Source organism: Oncorhynchus keta, chromosome 27, assembly GCF_023373465.1.
Source record: "Oncorhynchus keta strain PuntledgeMale-10-30-2019 chromosome 27, Oket_V2, whole genome shotgun sequence".
Lineage (NCBI taxonomy): Eukaryota > Metazoa > Chordata > Actinopteri > Salmoniformes > Salmonidae > Oncorhynchus > Oncorhynchus keta.
In genome coordinates, this window is record NC_068447.1 from 30,209,007 (window position 1) to 30,227,535 (window position 18,529).

The 18,529-nt window shown below is 41.6% G+C and overlaps 1 protein-coding gene across 12 annotated transcripts in view; it reads right to left on the minus strand.

Moving 5' to 3' along the window:
- Positions 1–11,052, minus strand: part of LOC118359768 (cold shock domain-containing protein E1-like) — a 31,489-nt gene extending 20,437 nt beyond the window's left edge. For 8 of the 12 annotated variants that reach the window (XM_052482143.1, XM_052482141.1, XM_052482142.1 and 5 more), the window contains exon 1: positions 10,891–11,051. The gene's annotated coding sequence lies outside the window, so the exon portion shown is untranslated. Of the gene's footprint in view, positions 1–10,890 lie in introns of all 12 variants that reach the window. The other 4 variants (XM_052482139.1, XM_052482136.1, XM_052482138.1 and 1 more) reach the window with 1 other exon arrangement.
- Positions 11,053–18,529: the final 7,477 nt, after the last annotated feature.

Sequence of the window (18,529 nt, forward strand, 5' to 3'; positions counted from 1 at the left end):
TTTTCTTGCACATTTTTTCATTGAGAAATACCAATCTGAAGCAAGCGGGTGCCTTTTGTTTATCTACATATCTACGTTTATCTACTGGGTGGTTCGAGCCCTGAATGCTGATTGGCTGACAGCTGTGGTATATCAGACCGTATCCCATGCTTATGGAAATATATAACTGCTCTAATTACGTGCACAACCAGTTTATAATAGCAATAAGGCACCTCAGGGGTTTGTGGTATATGGCCAAAAATACAAGGCTAAAGGCTGTATACGGGCACAACACGTTGTGTCGTGAAAACCTAAGGATGTACTCAAATCTAACTGCCTGTAGCAAGGATATGCATATACCATTTGAAAGGAAACACTTTGAAGTTTGTGAAAATGTGAAAGTAATGTAGGAAAATAACACATTAGACCTGGTAAAAGATCATATGCGTTTTTTTGTTCCATCATCTTTGAAAATGCAAGAGAAAAGGCCAATATATGACTTAGGAATCTAGGCACAATTTAGTATTGGCCACTAGATGGCAGCAGTGTATGTGCAAAGTTTTAGACTGATCCAATGAACCATTGAATTTCTGTTCAAAATGTATCAAGACTGCCCAAATGTGACTAATTGGTATATTAATACATTTAAATTCATAACTGTGCACTCTCAAACAATAGCATGGTGTGGTTTCACTGTAATAGCTACTGTAAATTGGATAGTGCAGTTATATTGGCAGAAAGTTTAAATTGTAAATCTCAGATATGTCTATGTCCAGGGAAATGTTTTTCATACTTAAAACGTCATGATGGTCACATTAGTGCACGTTAGCTCAACCGTCCTGCGGGACGGACACACACCAATACTGTAGAGGTTAAGAACAGCCCTTAGCCTTGGTATATTGGCCATATACCGCACACTCCTGGCCCTTTTGTTTAATCATAATGCCTTGCCATTCAGATGCCAATTGACATCTGCATTAACATGTGGCTTGATAACACTCATCACCCTTGGTAATATGGTCACGTTGATTGAAAGGAGTGGAAGGAGTGAAACCATTGAAGTGGTACCTCAGCGCCATGCCTGGGGCCAAAAGGCTCCTGAACAGCTTCCAAGCCACAAGACCGGTGAACAGTTAATCAAATGGCTACCCTATTTGCATTTACCCCCTTTTTATTTGAACAGACTCTTGCACCGGCTCCATGTACATTCACCGACTCTACCCCAACACACATACATAATGATGACACACACACTGCTACTCTGTTTATTATCTATCCTGATTGCCTAGTCACTAAGGAATTTAATGACTAGCCACCGAAAATACATTTGACCACTCATGCTTACCAGGCTTTAGGTTCATTTTCATACATTTTGTGGAATTAAATTGGCGTGTGTATTTTCATTAGTTGTGATAAATAAAAGACATGACATGCGCACAGCATACAGAGCCTAGTTTGAGGAGCTGAATAACCTATCACCTGTCAGACAGAGTGAGAGTTGCTCCTCAAAGCCTATAGGGTACTGGAGTGAAACTTGCTTTTGAAAGTCCAGTCATTACGCAACAAATGAGAATTCTAAATGCAGTCGCGTGTAAACTTTGCTGACCACGAATAAAAAGGAGCAATTTTTTATCTCAACTCGTAAAGCACGCCTCCCATTCGGATGCATAGGCTATAGCCTACAGGGCGCCAGTGGTGAATTTGCCAATCTTGGTGTTCTCTGGCAAATGCCAAACGTCCTGCACGGTGGGGGCTGTAAGCACAACCCCCACCTGTGGACGTCAGGCCCTCATACCACCCCCATGGAGCCTGTTTCTGACCGTTTGAACAGACACATGCACATTTGTGGCCTGCTGGAGGACATTTTGCAGGGCTCTGGCAGTGCTCCTCCTTGCACGAAGGTGGAGGTAGCAATCCTGCTGCTGGGTTGTTGCCCTCCTACGGCCTCCTCCACGTCTCCTGATGTACTGGCCTGTCTCCTGGTAGCGCCTCCATACTCTGGACACTACGCTGACAGACACAGCAAACCTTCTTGCCACAGCTCTCATTGATATGCCATCCTGGATGAGCTGCACAACCTGAGCCACTTGTGTGAGTTGTAGACTCCGTCTCATGCTACCACTAGAATGAAAGCACTGCCAGCATTCAAAAGTGACCAAAACATCAACCAGGAAGCATAGGAACTGAGAAGTGGTCTGTGGTCACCACCTGCAGAACCACTCCTTTATTGGGGGTGTCTTGGTAATTGCCTATAATTTCCACCTGTTGTCTATTCCATTTGCACAACAGCATGTGAAATGTATTGTCAACCAGTGTTGCTTCCTAAGTGGACAGTTTGATTTCACAGAAGTGTGATTGACTTGGAGTTACATTGTGTTGTTTAAGTGTTCCCTTTATTTTTTTGAGCAGTATATATATATATATATATATATATATATATATATTTTTTTTTTTTTTTTTTAAATCGGCACCCAAAAATACAGATTTCCAATTGTTATGAAAACTTGAAATCGGCCCTAATTCATTCGCCCATTCTGATTAAATCGGTCGACCTCTAGTTTGAAAGCATTTATTCCCAAGATCCCACTTTGTCAATATAGTGGATAGTGAGGCTATTAAGGCTCTGACGTGCGACTAGTCCACATATCGGTAGTAGCACCAAAATACGTCAAATCTTGAGCTGTTCTTCAACTTTGTCCCTACATTCGGCAAGGAGTTTAGGCAGTGCGGTGTGAGAGAAATGTGTGGCCAGGGAGCACGTACCTGGGGTCAATTGATAAGCCTCTTGAATACTTCCTTATCGACTGTGCTAATTGGTAGCATGTCCTTAGCAATGCATAATAGCATGTGTGATGTATTTGTGTCTTTTCGATGTTTGCTGGTAAGGCATAAACCCTGTCAGTCAGTGTTGACTGCGTCGGGCGAACATCCCTAGATTGGTTCGTGCTTTATCAATACCGTGGCGCAAACTCTAACTTTCTGCATGTTCCAAAGAGTGATTTTGCTTCAGATGGTGAAAAAGGTTTGTTGTATTACCAGACTTGGTAGCCACCCGTCTATGGCACAATTTTCACCGAACATTGCTCTGCTCTTTGTCAGACTTCAAAAAGCCAAACCACTTCCAAATAACTAACAATAATTATCAATAATTTCTTTGTTGGAAGCAGCTCCTTCTCCATGGCTATCACAGACACTGTTTCGCCTACATCACTAATTGTGTGTGGTTAATAGTGGGTACTTCATCACTCGAGGTGCTAAGTGGTTTTTAGTGGGCGTATACCTATCCACATGCATATTGTCACTTCTCCGCACGTTCCTATAGATCCACAGATGATGCAATTGCCATCACTGCCCTATCCCATCTGGAAAAAAGGAATACCCATGTTCATTGACTATAGCTCAGCATTCAACACCATAGTACCCTCAAAGCTCATCATTAAGCCCGGGGCCCTGGGTCTGAACCCCATCCCGTGAAACTGGGCCCTGGACTTCCTGACAGGCCACCCAGAGTTGGTGAAGGTAGGAAACACCACTTCGCTGATCCTCAACACAAGGGCGTGTTCAGCCCCCTCCTGTACTCCCTGCTCACCCATGACTGCCTGGCTACACACAGCTCCAACTCAACCATCAAGTTTGCAGAGAACAACAGTAGTAGGCCCCATTACCAACAATGACGTGACAGCCTACAGGGAGGTGGTGAGGGCCCTGGGAGTGTGGTGCCAGGAAAATAACCTCTCGCTCAACAAAACAAAGGAGCTGATCGTGGACTTCAGGAAACAGCAGAGGGAGCACCCCCCTATCGACATTGACAGGACCGCAGTGGAGGTGGAAAACTTCAAGTTCCTCGGCGTACACGTCACTGACCAACTGAAATAGTCCACCCACAGACAGTGTGGTGAACGAGGCTGAAGAAATGTGGCTTAGCACCTAAAACTAAGCATGCACAATATATAAAAAATAAATAGGTAAGCATATCAGAAGAATAGGACGATATTAGCTAAAAATGCCAACATCGGCGCAATGTCTAGTTTAACGGCGATGTGAAAAACTGATGTTAAAGCTGCATACCTATATAACGTAGGTAGATGACGCCACAAAAAATACCCTAGCCCACAATGTCTGCTGTGTGGATCTATTTTGAAGATTCAAAGGAAGATAAAAGGCCATATGCTACATTTGTTCTGCTATTATTTCCAGAGGGGAGAAAGTGAAATCTTTCAATACCACAAACCTAATTACACATTTGAAAGTGCATCACCCCCAGAAGTTCAACGACTACATAGAACAAAAGCAGGAAAAAACTAAGCGCACACTTCCAACAACTAAACAAGTTCAAGTCGAGCAGTCATTTGAAAGAGTAAGAAAAGATCAGCAAGACAACCCAAAGGCAAAATCCATTAACGCCAAGATAATGGATTTTTGCCCTTGACAAGCAACCGTTTTGTTGTGGATGATGTTGGCTATTGCCGACTGGACGACCACCTTGAGCCCCTGTACACTCTACCAAGTAGGTACTATGTTTCAGATGTTGCCCTACCGGAGTTACACAGTACTGTTGAAACGCACATCAATGAGCTACTTGCTATGGTCATCACTGCTATTAGCTTCACATCTGACATTTGAATCAGCGATGTCAGCCCCATGAGCATGCCGAGTCTAACAGCACAGTGGGTTGACGAGGATTTCGTACGGAGGAAAGCCATATTGCATGCTCAAGTATGTGCTGGTTCTCATACGGCTGCTGCCATTTCAATGGCATTAGAGAACACGAACACACTCCTAGCGCCATTCGAACTACTGATGTATGATGAAATGGTTGAGAATGAAACGACTGAAAAAAAATGAACAATACAGCAAGTAAGTGAAAAAAATATATCCACATAATTTTCTTTCCTCATGATGCCATCTATTTTGTGAAGTGCACCATACCCTCCTGCAGCAAAGCACCCCCACAACATGATGCTGCCAACCCCGTGCTTCACGGTTGGGATGGTATTTTTCAGCTTGCAAAGGCCCCCCCCATTTTCCTTCAAACATAACAATGGTCATTATGGCCAAACAGTTCTATTTTTGTATCATCAGACCAGAGGACATTTCTCCAAAAAGTACGATCTTTGCCCCATGTGCAGTTGTAAATCTTAGTCTGGCTTTTTTATGTTGGTTTTGGAGCAGTGGCTTCTTCCTTGCGGAGTGGCCTTTCAGGTTCTATCAATATAGGACTCGTTTTACTGTGGATATAGATACTTTTGTACCTGTTTCCTCCAGCATCTTCACAAGGTCCCTTGCTGTTGTTCTGGGATTGATTTGCACTTTTCACACCAAAGTATGTTCATCTCTAGGAGACAGAATGAGTCTACTTCCTGAGCGGTATGACAGCTGCGTGGTCCCATGGTGTTTATACTTGATTACTATTGTTTGTATAGATAAACGTGGTACCTTCAGGCGTTTGGAAATTGCTCTCAAGGATGAACCAGACTTGTGGAGGTCTGCAAAAAAAAAAATCTGACGTCTTGGCTGATTTCTTTTGATTTTTCCATGATGTCAAGCAAAGAGGCACTGAATTTGAAGGTAGTCCGTGAAATACATCCAGAGATACACCTCCAATTGACTCAATGATGTCAATTAGTCCATCAGAAGCTTCTAAAGCCATGACATAATTTTCTGGAATTTTACAAGCTGTTTAAAGGCACAGTCAACTTAGTGTATGTAAACTTCTGACCCACTGGAATTGTAAAAGTGAATTATAAGTGAAATAATCTGTCTGTAAACAATTGTTGAAAGAATTGTGTGTCATGCACAAACTAGATGTACTAACCGACTTGCCAAAACTATAGTTTGTTAAAACTTCTTGGTGACAGGGGGGCAGTATTTTCACATTTTGGGCCTGAGCTTGTCGCCTGCATTCCCGCCTTGGGACGACTCCCATTGTTAGGGTGGAAACATAAGCATCTCGTCATTATATACAGTACCAGTCAAAAGTTTGGACATACCTACTCATTCAATGTTTTTTCTTTATTTTTTTACATTGTAGAGTAATAGTGAAAACATCAAACTAATAAATAGCACATATGGAATCATGTAGTATCCCCCAAAAAAAAGTTTTAAACAAATCAAAATATATTTTAGATACTTCAAAGTAGACACCCTTTGCCTTGATGACAGCTTTGCACACTTTTGGCTTTCTCTCAACCAGCTTCATGAGGAATGCTTTTCCAACAGTCTTGAAAGAGCTCCCACATATGCTGAGCACCTGTTGGCTGTTTTTCCTTCACTCTGGTCCAACTCATCCCAAACCATCTCAATTGGGTTGACGTCGGGTGATTGTGGAGGCCAGGTCATCTGATGCAACACACAGGCACTCTCCTGGAGGCGTGTTTTGGGTCAAATGATCGTCCTACTAGGCGCAAACCAGATTAGATGGCACATCGCTGTAGAATGCTGTGGTAGCCATGCTGGTTAAGTATGCCTTGAATTCAAAATAAATCACTGAGTGTCACCAGCAAAGCAACCCACACCATCACACCTCCTACATACTTCACGGGGGGAACCACACATATGGAGATCATCCGTTCACCTACTCTGCGTCTCACAAAGACACTGAGGTTGGAACCAACATCTCACATTTGGACTCATCATACCAAAGGACAGATTTCCACCAGTCTAATGTCCATTGCTCGTGTATCTTGGCCCAAGCACATCTCTTCTTCTTATTGGTGTCCTTTAGTAGTGGTTGCTTTGCAGCAATTCGACCATGAAGGCCTGATTCACAATTGACTGAAATTTGCATCCCTTCTAGTTAATCTTACCCCTACCTACATGTACATCAGGGTTTCCGTTATGAAAATGTAGCGCCGGACATTTGACTGGCAGAATTTTAATTTACCGGACATTTGAGTAAATTCACCAGACCCATATGCCTATGCAATGGGTGCGGAACCTGATTAGGAAGTCCGCCCACGTTGCTCAGAATGACAGAAATCACATTTAGCTTATGGTAATTCATCTTAACAGGTGACAAGTTTAAGATGCAATGACGTGTCCTTACCACACACTTTGAAGATGTTAGAATAACTGTCCACGTTTACTTTTCCTCAGCCAAAAAAACAAGTAATGAACAGTAAAATCCCTCACTATGCATAGGCGGTGTGTGAGTTCCTAGTTTGGAGAAGCTCATTTTCACCATCAATAAATAGCACCTTATGATAGAGCATTCCATGCATCATCATATTTACAGACTTATGTAAGAGCCTACTATTTCATCATGTGATGAGTAGATTGGGGTAGCCTAGTGGTTAGAGTGTTGGACTAGGAATCGGAAGGTTGCAAGTTCAAACCCCTGAGCTGACAAGGTACGAATCTGTCCTTCTGCCCCTGAACAGGCAGTTAACCCACTGTTCCTAGGCCGTCATTGAAAATAAGAATTTGTTCATAACTGACTTGCCTAGTTAAATAAAGGTAAAATAAATTAAAAAGATTGGTTAGGCTAATAATATAACTCAGTCATATTATTATTATTATTTGCAAAAAATAATTCAATACTGAGCGTGTAGAGGCCTAGGCTATATCAGATATATTTTATTTTTTTACACAGGAAAAATGTGGCCTTTAACACATTTCATGCAATTCTACTATACTTTATTTGACTGCATACATTAGCAGAATATTTATTTTTAGAAAATTACAGGGTAGCCTACTCTGCTGACAGATCAATAAAAGAATGTTGTCCATATAGTAGGTCCTACAAGGGGAGACAAATAGAATATGACGTCAATCTAAACTGGAGGAAGAAATTGTCCATAAACAAACTTAAGTGGCACTGACCAAACAATGATAGAGTGAAAATGAGCGGTGATCAGGCACATGGCCAATGCTCTCCGCTGGTGATTATAAGCGAGGCCTACTGTTGTTTCCTCAATTAAGTTTTAAATTAAATGTTTAACTAAAAAAAGACTGATTAGAGTCTTTTCACTGTCTTCTCTTTACAGCAATAGCTATTTGCATTCCCAACTGTTTTTCCGCAATTGAATTTCAAAATATTGCGATATGCCTGGCCTCTTCACTGACAGTCGCAACTCTACAAACCTCTATTTGGTATTTGCTGCACGCTCCCTTTCCTTCCGACTGTAGACAATGTGATTTAACTTTAAAGCTAACGATCCGCTGTGGCCAAATCATGCTTTAGTAGCCTATTATTAATTAATTTCTATACTATCAGGAGTAGGCCAACTAATTGAATTTACTTCAGGAAAGCTTAGCTTCTCCTAGCCTTATGGACACGCTGTCTATGTCAACCTTCTACCCCCCATAGTAGAACATTTGACCTATTCTATTAGTCAGCTTGTCAAGAAATATCCCAAGCAGACACTGGGACAGTTGTGGGACGATAGATCCCAAATTCATAGACACAGTAGGCCTAGGCTACACACATATATACAAACATACATACATATATATATATTTTTTTTAAGCACTGAGTTTGATGCAACAGATGACAACATTTAGCTTAAAATGTGAATGTGCATTTGGCTACTGGACAATGAAAGAAAGTTGAAAAACAATAGCACATAAGAGATATATATAGACTACTGGTTTCAAAAGCATATGGAAGTTTTTATAAAATAATTGCCTCCGCTTGTAAAAGTATTGCTTCCGTCCCTGTCCTCCCCCCAACCTGGGCTTGAACCAGGGACCCTCTGCACACATCGACAACAGTCACCCTCGAATCATTGTTACCTATTGTACCACAAAAGTTGCAACCCTTGCAGGGCAAGGGAAACAACTACTTCAAGGTCTCAGAGCGAGTGATGTCACCAATTGAAATTCCACTAATGCATAGTTGGATTAAACTACTTTGACGAAGGTAAAACGTCCAGGTTTCAAACAATTAAGTAGCTATACGTTTCAAAAGGCATACTGCCTCTCATTGCAAAGTGGTGCGTGACAAGCTGATGAAGCCTGCCTTCCGTTGTCTATGCATTTGAATGGTGAATGGAAAACGCGCTTCAATAACAGGTTGAAATAAATAAATAAAATAGCCCTTCTTAATCTTGGTCATTTGAACTATTTTTAACGTACACTGTCTGACATATTTTCTGCTCAAAGACTATCTGTCTGCTATGCACGTGTGATAAATAAGATGCATAACAAATATACACATGCACCAATTGAATTCCAGTAAATTGTGCAAATTTACAGACCGATAAGGCCAAATATATTTAATTCAATTAGTATTTTGTCAATGAATATGCTTAAAATAATTATTTCGCAATGGGATTTCACCTCCATTTTAAATGTCCCGTGCCATTTTCAATTAAAAATTTTAAACTGGCGTTTTATACACCAAAAGCAGGGTGTTTGCTTCTAACAGAAACCCTGAGGTACACATTACCACAATTGCATCGTACCCCTTAACCGTTTGGGTAACTATTTTCTTAATTTTTTTAAAACTCTGCATTGTGGAGAAAGTAAGCATTTCACGAAAAGACTACACTGTCGTATTAGGTGGATGTGACGAATAGAATGTGATTTGAAGAGCGTCAACATTGTGAAAACAAAAAGGAACTTGGGAGCGTCTGCTTTTCAGCTGCTTATGACGCAGCGATAAAAACATTTGCCGACCGTGCCCACCCACTAAAACTACTGGCTGTGATTGGCTCTTTAGCACAGATTTCCAAAACAAGTGGTCGAACACATTGTCGAGTTCAGAAGCACTTAACAAGTTTACTTACTAACGTTACCTAGCAATTATGTTTAACCAAATAATAAATGTCAGTGATGCAATGCTGAAGTATGCAACATGAACACGTATATACGGCCTTGTCTCTCGCGGCCTTCAAGCTGGTGGTAGCTAGCCAGCCAGCTACTGTATCGGCTTTCCGCTAGCTGACTAGAACTGCGACGTTCATTAATAAATGCAAAATAGTTAGCTAGGTCGTTCATTATAGTGTCGAAGTAACGTAGATAACCAACTGTCCCTGATGGTTAAAACATTGTTTTACAAGTTAACGGCACAAACAATACCATTAGTTACCAGCTATGCACAGCCATAGCATGTGGTTTGCTGTCAAGCGACCATGCTTTGCAATGCAGTAACGTGGCGTACTAGCCAACGAACGCATCATTCGTTTGCATAAGTAACATGCAGTGGTTTGCTAACAAGCACTTTAGCCAGCTACAAATGAGCAAACGACCTAACTAGCTACGTTAGCTATACAAACAAGGGTATTAGCAAATCGTCAAATACATCAATGTCTAACTAACATTAGTCAACAACATTAGCTTTACTTCGCTAGTTAGCGATCACTTAGCTAATCATACATTGTTTCTTCTTAATTCCGGAACTTGTCAAAACGAACATGTCAATAGTGCCAATTTCAACAACCATGGCTAAAACATGTTAAGTGCTGGCAGGCGCCGTAACGGTGTTTCACCTGACAACAAAGTAACTGCGACAGATGAGGCTAAATCTGCTAGATTGTGGCTAACTAACCAACACTTGGTAAACTCGTGCCAGTCCAGATAGTAGGTAACGTTAACTAACAAATGCAGTCGTCGGGTCAGCTAGTTTGCCACTTCAGCAAATTAGTTTAACGCCAAACATAGTTGGTATACCGGTAGGCATTAAATAATTAAAATGTTTAGACAGTACGTTGGCTTCTTATTAATACGCCGAAACGTTTGTTAAAATAAGATAGCCAACTCCCCAGCTAGTGTATGTATGATTTATGACGAGCAAAAACACCGGCGCCCGGAGAACACTGCCCCCGCCCAGGCCTAATATTTGAAGGGTAAGAACATTGGTCACAGATTATTTTCACAGATATAATTTGAATACAAGGAACATAATCTCCCACACTTATATTAAGGGGTTCTCAAACGTAATTTTCAATTAGTTAATTATACAAAACTCACCCCAACAGCTTTCAGCACTGTCACCAGCGCCGCTAGAAGCAGCACGGCACATTACGTAGTGAAGTGGAGTCCTACCGCGAGATTTCATATAACAGCAGTACAGGAGAAAACGTTGGAAATCATGTTTTTTGGGGTTTGTTCAAGAGCCAAACACCAGAGCCCAAGTTGAATGGATCAAATCAAACATATTTTTGTCACATGCGCCGAATACAGCAGACTTTACCGTGAAATGCCTACTTACGAACCCTTTCCCAACAATGCAGAGTTAAAAAGTAAGAAACTGATCTAATAAAAATAAACAATAGTAACACAATAAATAACAATAACGAGGTTATATACTAGGACTACCGGTACTGAGTCAATGTACATGGGGTACGATGTAGTTGAGGTAATATGTACACATGTAGGTAAGGGTAAAAGTGACTCGGCAGTCAGGATAGATAATAAACAGAGTAGCAGCAGCGTGTGTGTGTGGCGTCAATATGCATATGTGTGTGTTGGAGTGTCAGTGTAAGTATCTGTGAGTGTATTGGTAGACTAGAGTCCAGTGAGTGTGCATAGTCAGTGCAAAAAAATGGGGCCAATATGTGACATCAGGGTCAACATTTCAAAATGGTTTGATATACATTTAAATGTGATTTTCTTGCAGCTCATTAAAGGAATAAGAGTCGAGATAGGCACAATGAGACCATAACTCCTAGCAACATCAAAACATTTACATGCAATTCAAAATGTCACATGAAACATGGATCATGCATGTTTCTTTGTCATGCCCAGTAGCCAGGTCTGTTTGTGCTTTAGTCAACTTATCTATCATGTATAGCCATGCTAAACATTCCACAAGAATGTAAAAGACAAGCAACAGCATTTCTATATTTTGTAATAGTTAATATTGTCATTTAGTACAAGAATATAATACAATGGGTTCTGTCAACAAAATCATTGATAATTATTAATAACAATAACCAATAATGAAATCTTTATAATCAGTAAGCTTTTCAAGCAGTGTGTGTGTGTGTGAACTCGACATCACATTCATCACACTCTGAGAACGCGCCCGAGTAGTCTGTCTGGCCCAGCAGCCTTGCCAGTATTAACCTGTTTAAATGTCTTACTCACATCGGCCACAGAGAGCGAGACGGTCTGGGACAGCGGGGGCTGTCATGCCTAGCTCAGTGTTGTTTGCCTTGAGGCAAGTGTAACAGTATAATTTTAAACCGTCCCCTCGCCCATACCCGGGCGCGAACCAGGGACCTTCTGCACACATCAACAACAGTCACCCTCGAAGCATCGTTACCCATCGCTCCACAAAAGCCACGGCCCTTGCAGAGCAAGGGGAACTAGTACTTCAAGGTTTCAGAGCAAGTGACGTAACCGATTGAAACGCTATTTAGCGCACACCGCTAACTAAGCTAGCCGTTTCACATCCGTTACACAAGCATAGAAGGCATACAGCTCATCTGGGAAGGTTGAATCACTGGGAAACTCACGGCTGGGTTTCCCTTTTTAATTCATAATAGTCTGCAAATCCTGCCACAAATGATGAGCATTGTAGCCGGTGTAGCAGAATCTTAATCCTATATTGACCTTTTCCATGTTTTAATGTCTTGTTGGAGGTCATAGCAGGCTTTCTTGTAAGTGTCCATGTCCCGTTCCTTGAAAGCGGTAGCTCTAGCCTTTAGCCCGGTGCTCAATGTTCCGTACTGTGTGCATCACTCATACTTAGAGTTTTTGCTTCTAAACAGGAAGCAGGAGGATGGAGTCATGGTCTGATTTGCCGAAGGGAGGGCGATGGAGGGCCTTTTATGCATTTTGTGGGTAGAACAAAAGTATGTGTAGTATATGTATGTGTTGGGTACAGAGAGGAAGTAGTCATTCAAAAATCATGTTAAAAAATATTATTGTACACAGTGTTAAGCGGAGCAGCACAGGGGAACCCAAGAGCAGACTCAGACCAGGAAACAGGGATGAATGAACCAAGATATTTATTGTAACACAGGGAGAGATGAAATGCAGATCCAGGGAAGCTTGGATGAGTTGTAGGAAACCAGATGAGGAGGCTGAGGTTGGAGTGAGCTGGGTTGAGACAGGGTAAACAGGTCTGGAGGGGAATCCAAGGGAGTGATGAAGAGTTGAATCCAGAACAGGGTAGCAGGGTGGTGATATGTGGAACAGGAGACAGGAACCAGCGTCAGAGCAGCAAAACTGCAGTGAGAGGAGAAACAGCGTCAGGCAAGGAAATAGGCACAGCAGGATCTTAAATGCTAGAAGCATGACTGACTGAATGGAGCTTACGATCTGGCAGAGTGCAAGTGGCAGGACTGAGTATTTGTAGAGGTATTGATTATGGAACAGGTTGCAGCTGGTGGGGAACTGCTCTGACTCCAGTACACCTGTCTACACACACACACACACACACACACACACACACACACACACACACACACACACACACACACACACACACACACACACACACACACACACACACACACACACACACACACACACACACACACACACACACACACAGAGAAGAAGAGGGAGAGAACTAGGGGAATGGCTGCAGGTTAAGGAGACACCGGATGTCCACTAGGGGGTGTAGCAGGAGCAGATGTGACACAGTGAGTCAATGCAATTTATGTGACTTGTTAAGCAATTTTTTACTCCTGAACTTATGTAGGCTTGACATAAAGGGGTTGAATACTTATTGACTCAAGATATCAGCTTTTCCTTTTTAATTACATTTGTAAATATTTAGAAAAACATAATTGTACTTTTATTGTGTGTAGGCCAGTGACATTTACATTTTTTAAAATCAATTTTAAATTAATCTCAACCACCTCCAACTCAACCAACTCAATCATGAAGTTTGCAGACGACACTACAGTGGTAGGCTTGATTACCAACAACGACGAGATGTCCTACAGGGTGGAGGTGAGGGCCCTCGGAGTGTGGTGTCAGGAAAATAACCTCACACTCAACGTCAACAAAACAGAGGAGATGATCGTGGACTTCAGGAAACAGCAGAGGGAGCACCCCCCATCCACATCAACAGGACAGTAGTGGAGAAGGTGGAAAGTTTTAAGTTCCTCGCCGTACACATCACGGACTGAATTTGTCCACCCACACAGACAGAGTGGTGAAGAAGGCGCAACAGCGCCTCTTCAACCTCAGGCAGCTGAAGACATTTGGCTTGTCACCAAAAACACTCAAACTTTCACAGATGCACAATCGAGAGCATCCTGTCGGGCTGGTACGGCAACTGCTCCGCCCACAACCGCAAGGTTCTCCAGAGGTCTGCACAACGCATCACCGGGGGCAAACTACCTGCCCTTCAGGACATCTACACCACCCAATGTCACAGGAAGGCCATTAAGATCATCAAGGACAACAACCACCCGAGCCACTCCCTGTTCACGCCGCTATCATCCAGAAGGCGAGGTCAGTACATCAAAGCTGGGACCGAGAGACTGAAAAACAGCTTCTATATCAAGGCCATCAGTTTTTTATTTTACCTTTATTTATTTTTTAAAGGTGTCTTTTTTTTAAGCCCAAAATGTATGTGTGGTGTATATACTTTTGTTTCAAAGTAGATTTGTTTAAGACTACCAATAAACACTCTGTGTGACCCTGGTTTAGCCCACTGGAGTAAAAGGTTATTAAACTGATTTCAGACACAGTGAGCAAAGTTACATGCACACAATAATACGAATTGTGGATAATCAAGTTTAATTTATTTTTTACATGCTTTGTGTAACGGATGTGAAACGGCTAGCTTAGTTAGCGGTGCGCGCTAAATAGCGTTTCAATCGGTGACGTCACTTGCTCTGAGACCTTGAAGTAGTGGTTTCCCTTGCTCTGCAAGGGCCGCGGCTTTTGTGGAGCGATGGGTAACGATGCTTCGAGGGTGACTGAGCAAGTGACGTCACCGATGCGAGGGGACGGTCTAAAGTTATACTGTTACATTGATGCTGTTGACCCGGATCACTGGTTGCTGCGGAAAAGGAGGAGGTCAAAAGGGGGGTGAGTGTTTAAAAAAAAAAGGTTAACCCACAGCCTAGGAACAGTGGGTTAATCGCCTGTTCAGGGGCAGAACGACCTTGTCAGCTCAGGGATTTGAACTTGCAACCTTCCGGTTACTAGTCCAGCACTCTAACCACTAGGCTACCCTGCCGCCCCTGTTAAACAGCCATCACTAACATTCAGTGGTTGCTGCCCAAATCTCTTGCCACTTAATAATAAAAATTGGATGTAATAAATGTGTCACTAGTCACTTTAAACAATTCCACTTTATATAATGTTTACATTACTCATCTTATTTGTATATACTGTACTCTATACCATCTACTGCATCTTGCCTATGCCGTTCGGCCATCGCTGATCCATATATTTATATGTACATATTCTTATTCATTCCTTTACACTTGTGTGTGTATAAGATAGTTGTTGTGAAATTGTTAGATTACTTGTTAGATATTACTGCATGGTTGGAACTAGAAGCACAAGCATTTCGCTACACTCGCATTAACATCTGCTAACCATGTGTATGTGATCACATTTGTATTATTTGATTTGATGAGGTAGTCACCTGGAATGCATTTCAATTAACAGGTGTGCCTTGTTAAAAGTACATTTGTGGAAATTCTTTCCATCTTAATGTGTTTGAGCCAATCAGTTGTGTTGTGACAAGGTAGCGGTGGTGTACAGAAGATAGCCCTATTTGGTAAAAAACAAAGTCCATGTCAATCCAGAAAATTAAGAACTTAGAAAGTTTCTTCAAGTGCAGTCGAAAAAGACCAGCAAGCGCTATAATGAAACTGTCTCTCAATGAGGACCACCACAGGAAAGGAAGAGACAGAGTACCTCTGATGCAGAGGATAAGTTCATTAGTTACCAGCCTCAGAAATCGGTAATTAAACTGCACCTCCGATTGCAGCTCCAATAAATGCTTCACAGAGTTCAAGTAACAAACATCTCAAAATCAACTGTTCAGAGGAGACTGAGAGAATCAGGCCTTCATGGTCAAATTGCGCTATGATGAAACTGGCTCTCATGAGGGCTGCCACAGGAGGGAAGACCCAGAGTTACCTTTGCTACAGAGGATAAGTTCATTAGTTAACTGCACCTCAGATTGCAGCCCAAATAAATGCTGCAAAGAAACCACTACTAAAAGAACACCAATCTTTGGCCAAGAAACACAAGCAATGGACATTAGACCAGTGGAAATCTGTCCTTTGGTCTGATGAGTCCAAATGATTGATTTTTGGTTCCAACCGCCATGTCTTTGTGAGACAGAGTTGGTGAATGTATCATCTCTGCATGTGTTGTTCCCACCATGAAGGAGGAGGTGAGATGGTGCTTTGCTGGTGAAACTGTCTGTGATTTATGTAGAATTCAAGGCACACTTAACCAGCATGACTACAACAGCATTTTGCAGCGATATACCATCCCATTTCGTTTGTGCTTAGAGGGACTATCATTTGTTTTTCACACACCTCCAGGTTGTGTAAGGTCTATTTGACCAAGAAGGAGAGTGATGGACTGCTGCATCAGATGACCTGGCCTCCACAATCACCCTACCTCAACCCAATTGAGATGGTTTGGGATGAGTTGGAGCAGAGTGAAGGAAAAGCAGCCAACAAGTGCTCAGCATATGTGGGAACTCCTTCAAGACTGTTATTAAAGCATTCCAGGTCAAGCTCATTTAGAGAATTCCAAGTGTGTGCAAAGCTGTCATCAAAGCAAAGGGTGACTACTTTGAAGAACCTAAAATATGAAATACATTTTTGAAATGCACTTTTTGGGTTACTCCATGATTACATGTGCTATTTTGTAGTGTTGATGTCTCCACTATTATTCTACAATGTAGAAAATAGTACAACATAAAGTAAACCCCTTGAATGAGTAGGTGTGTCCAAACTTTTGACTGGTACTGTAGGTTTAATTTGGATAAGCGCCTAGATGGGTGGATTGTTTCCACCAATCCAATGCTTTTTTAAACTTTAGTAGTAGATGTAAGAATTAGGTACCTTTACCTGACATTATGCTTATGTAAAATGAAACCTTTATCACTGACTAACCCTTTCAAATAGGGTTAATAAAAACAGCTGCAATAGCAAAAACATCTATCAGTTCACAGCAAGCCAGCTTGTGTGTGTGTGTGTGTGTATATTCTGGTTTATCTTCAAGTAGACTATGCGTTCCAGAGAGGTGGTCATTCGGTTTCTCAACCCTGATGACAGTGGTCCACAGACAAAGAATATTCTACGAACGCATGGGCAGAAACCAGTTCCAGTCCCACAAGGCACAGCTTTGGATAAACAACAATCCTTGACTGCCAGAACTGGAGAGGTGACTGTAAATATGACACCCTTTACCTCTTCCAGGTATTTCTGCAGCTCCCACAGGGCACTTAATGCCCTGCCAGGTTGACCCTCCAGCTGGACAGTGACCTCAGACAAAATCTTTGATGTGAGGAAGTTATATTTCTAATGCACTGTGGTTGGGATGCTTGCTGGATTCATCATGCTGGCATGACAATTTATGATGGTTTGTATTTATTTTGCACTCAGATTATTTCCAAATGTTTTTCATTTTGATTTATAATACATGCCATTTAGCAGTCATGCGTGCATACATTTTAAGCATGGGTGGTACCAGGTATCAAACCCAATACCCTGGAATTTCAGCACACTTATAGGGAAGGTCACTCAATAAGCACAGCACTTACACAAATTACTGATGATTTGCTGAGAGGTGGATGATTAAATGATAGTGGGGGCTGTTTTGTACTTCACCAGAAGTACAGTATTGTTTGTGCCTGTTTTTGGTCATCTTGTGAACCTGTTTAGCTGATTCTCTGTAAATGCAGTGTTGTATTTCAGGAAGCCATCTAGTGGAAGAAACAGATCTAAAGTCATTTTGGTGTATTCTTGTTAATGTGTGTTATTTATCGGTGTCAAACAAGCAAACCTAATCTTCCAAGCTTTAATAAACATTGCTTGTTCTTTATACTGTATCTGCCTAGGTACTGTTTCCATTTAATGGGTCCAGAACCAGCCTAAAACACTTAATGTTAAAATTGTAATAAAAAAATATATAATATTTTTGCTAAGGTGTTGTCTGGACCATTACATTGCTCAGAACTGTTGAGCCAACTCAATAGGTGGCCTGTCACGAACCTGTCTTATGTTCTGGCTGAGGTGTTCCCCTCATTAAACAGTTACTGGCGTAGTCTGATAGTTGTGCCATTTTAGCTAACCCTAATCAGCAGGTGTTACTGCAATATACTAGTCATGTCAGCAAAAACACTACAGTGAATAGTATATAAATATGGGAATACTAAAGTATTTAGACCGTAGTATACTTATATCACTCATCAGACACGTTTTTGAAAAGCATGGAATATTCTAGCTTTTCACATCATGTTGGTAGGAAACTCTCCAACGGAGCTCAACCAGTGATTCGTAGTGCTGTAGTGATTCATATGTTGATGATGTAAAGAATATTGCTGGTCTGTGGTGTGTAATGAGGAGCAACCAGAAGCTGTACTTTTATGAAATAGCTTATTCCAGTTACTAATAAGCACTCACCCATTAAGAAAATTACTATAAAAACTGTTAAATCCCCTTGGATT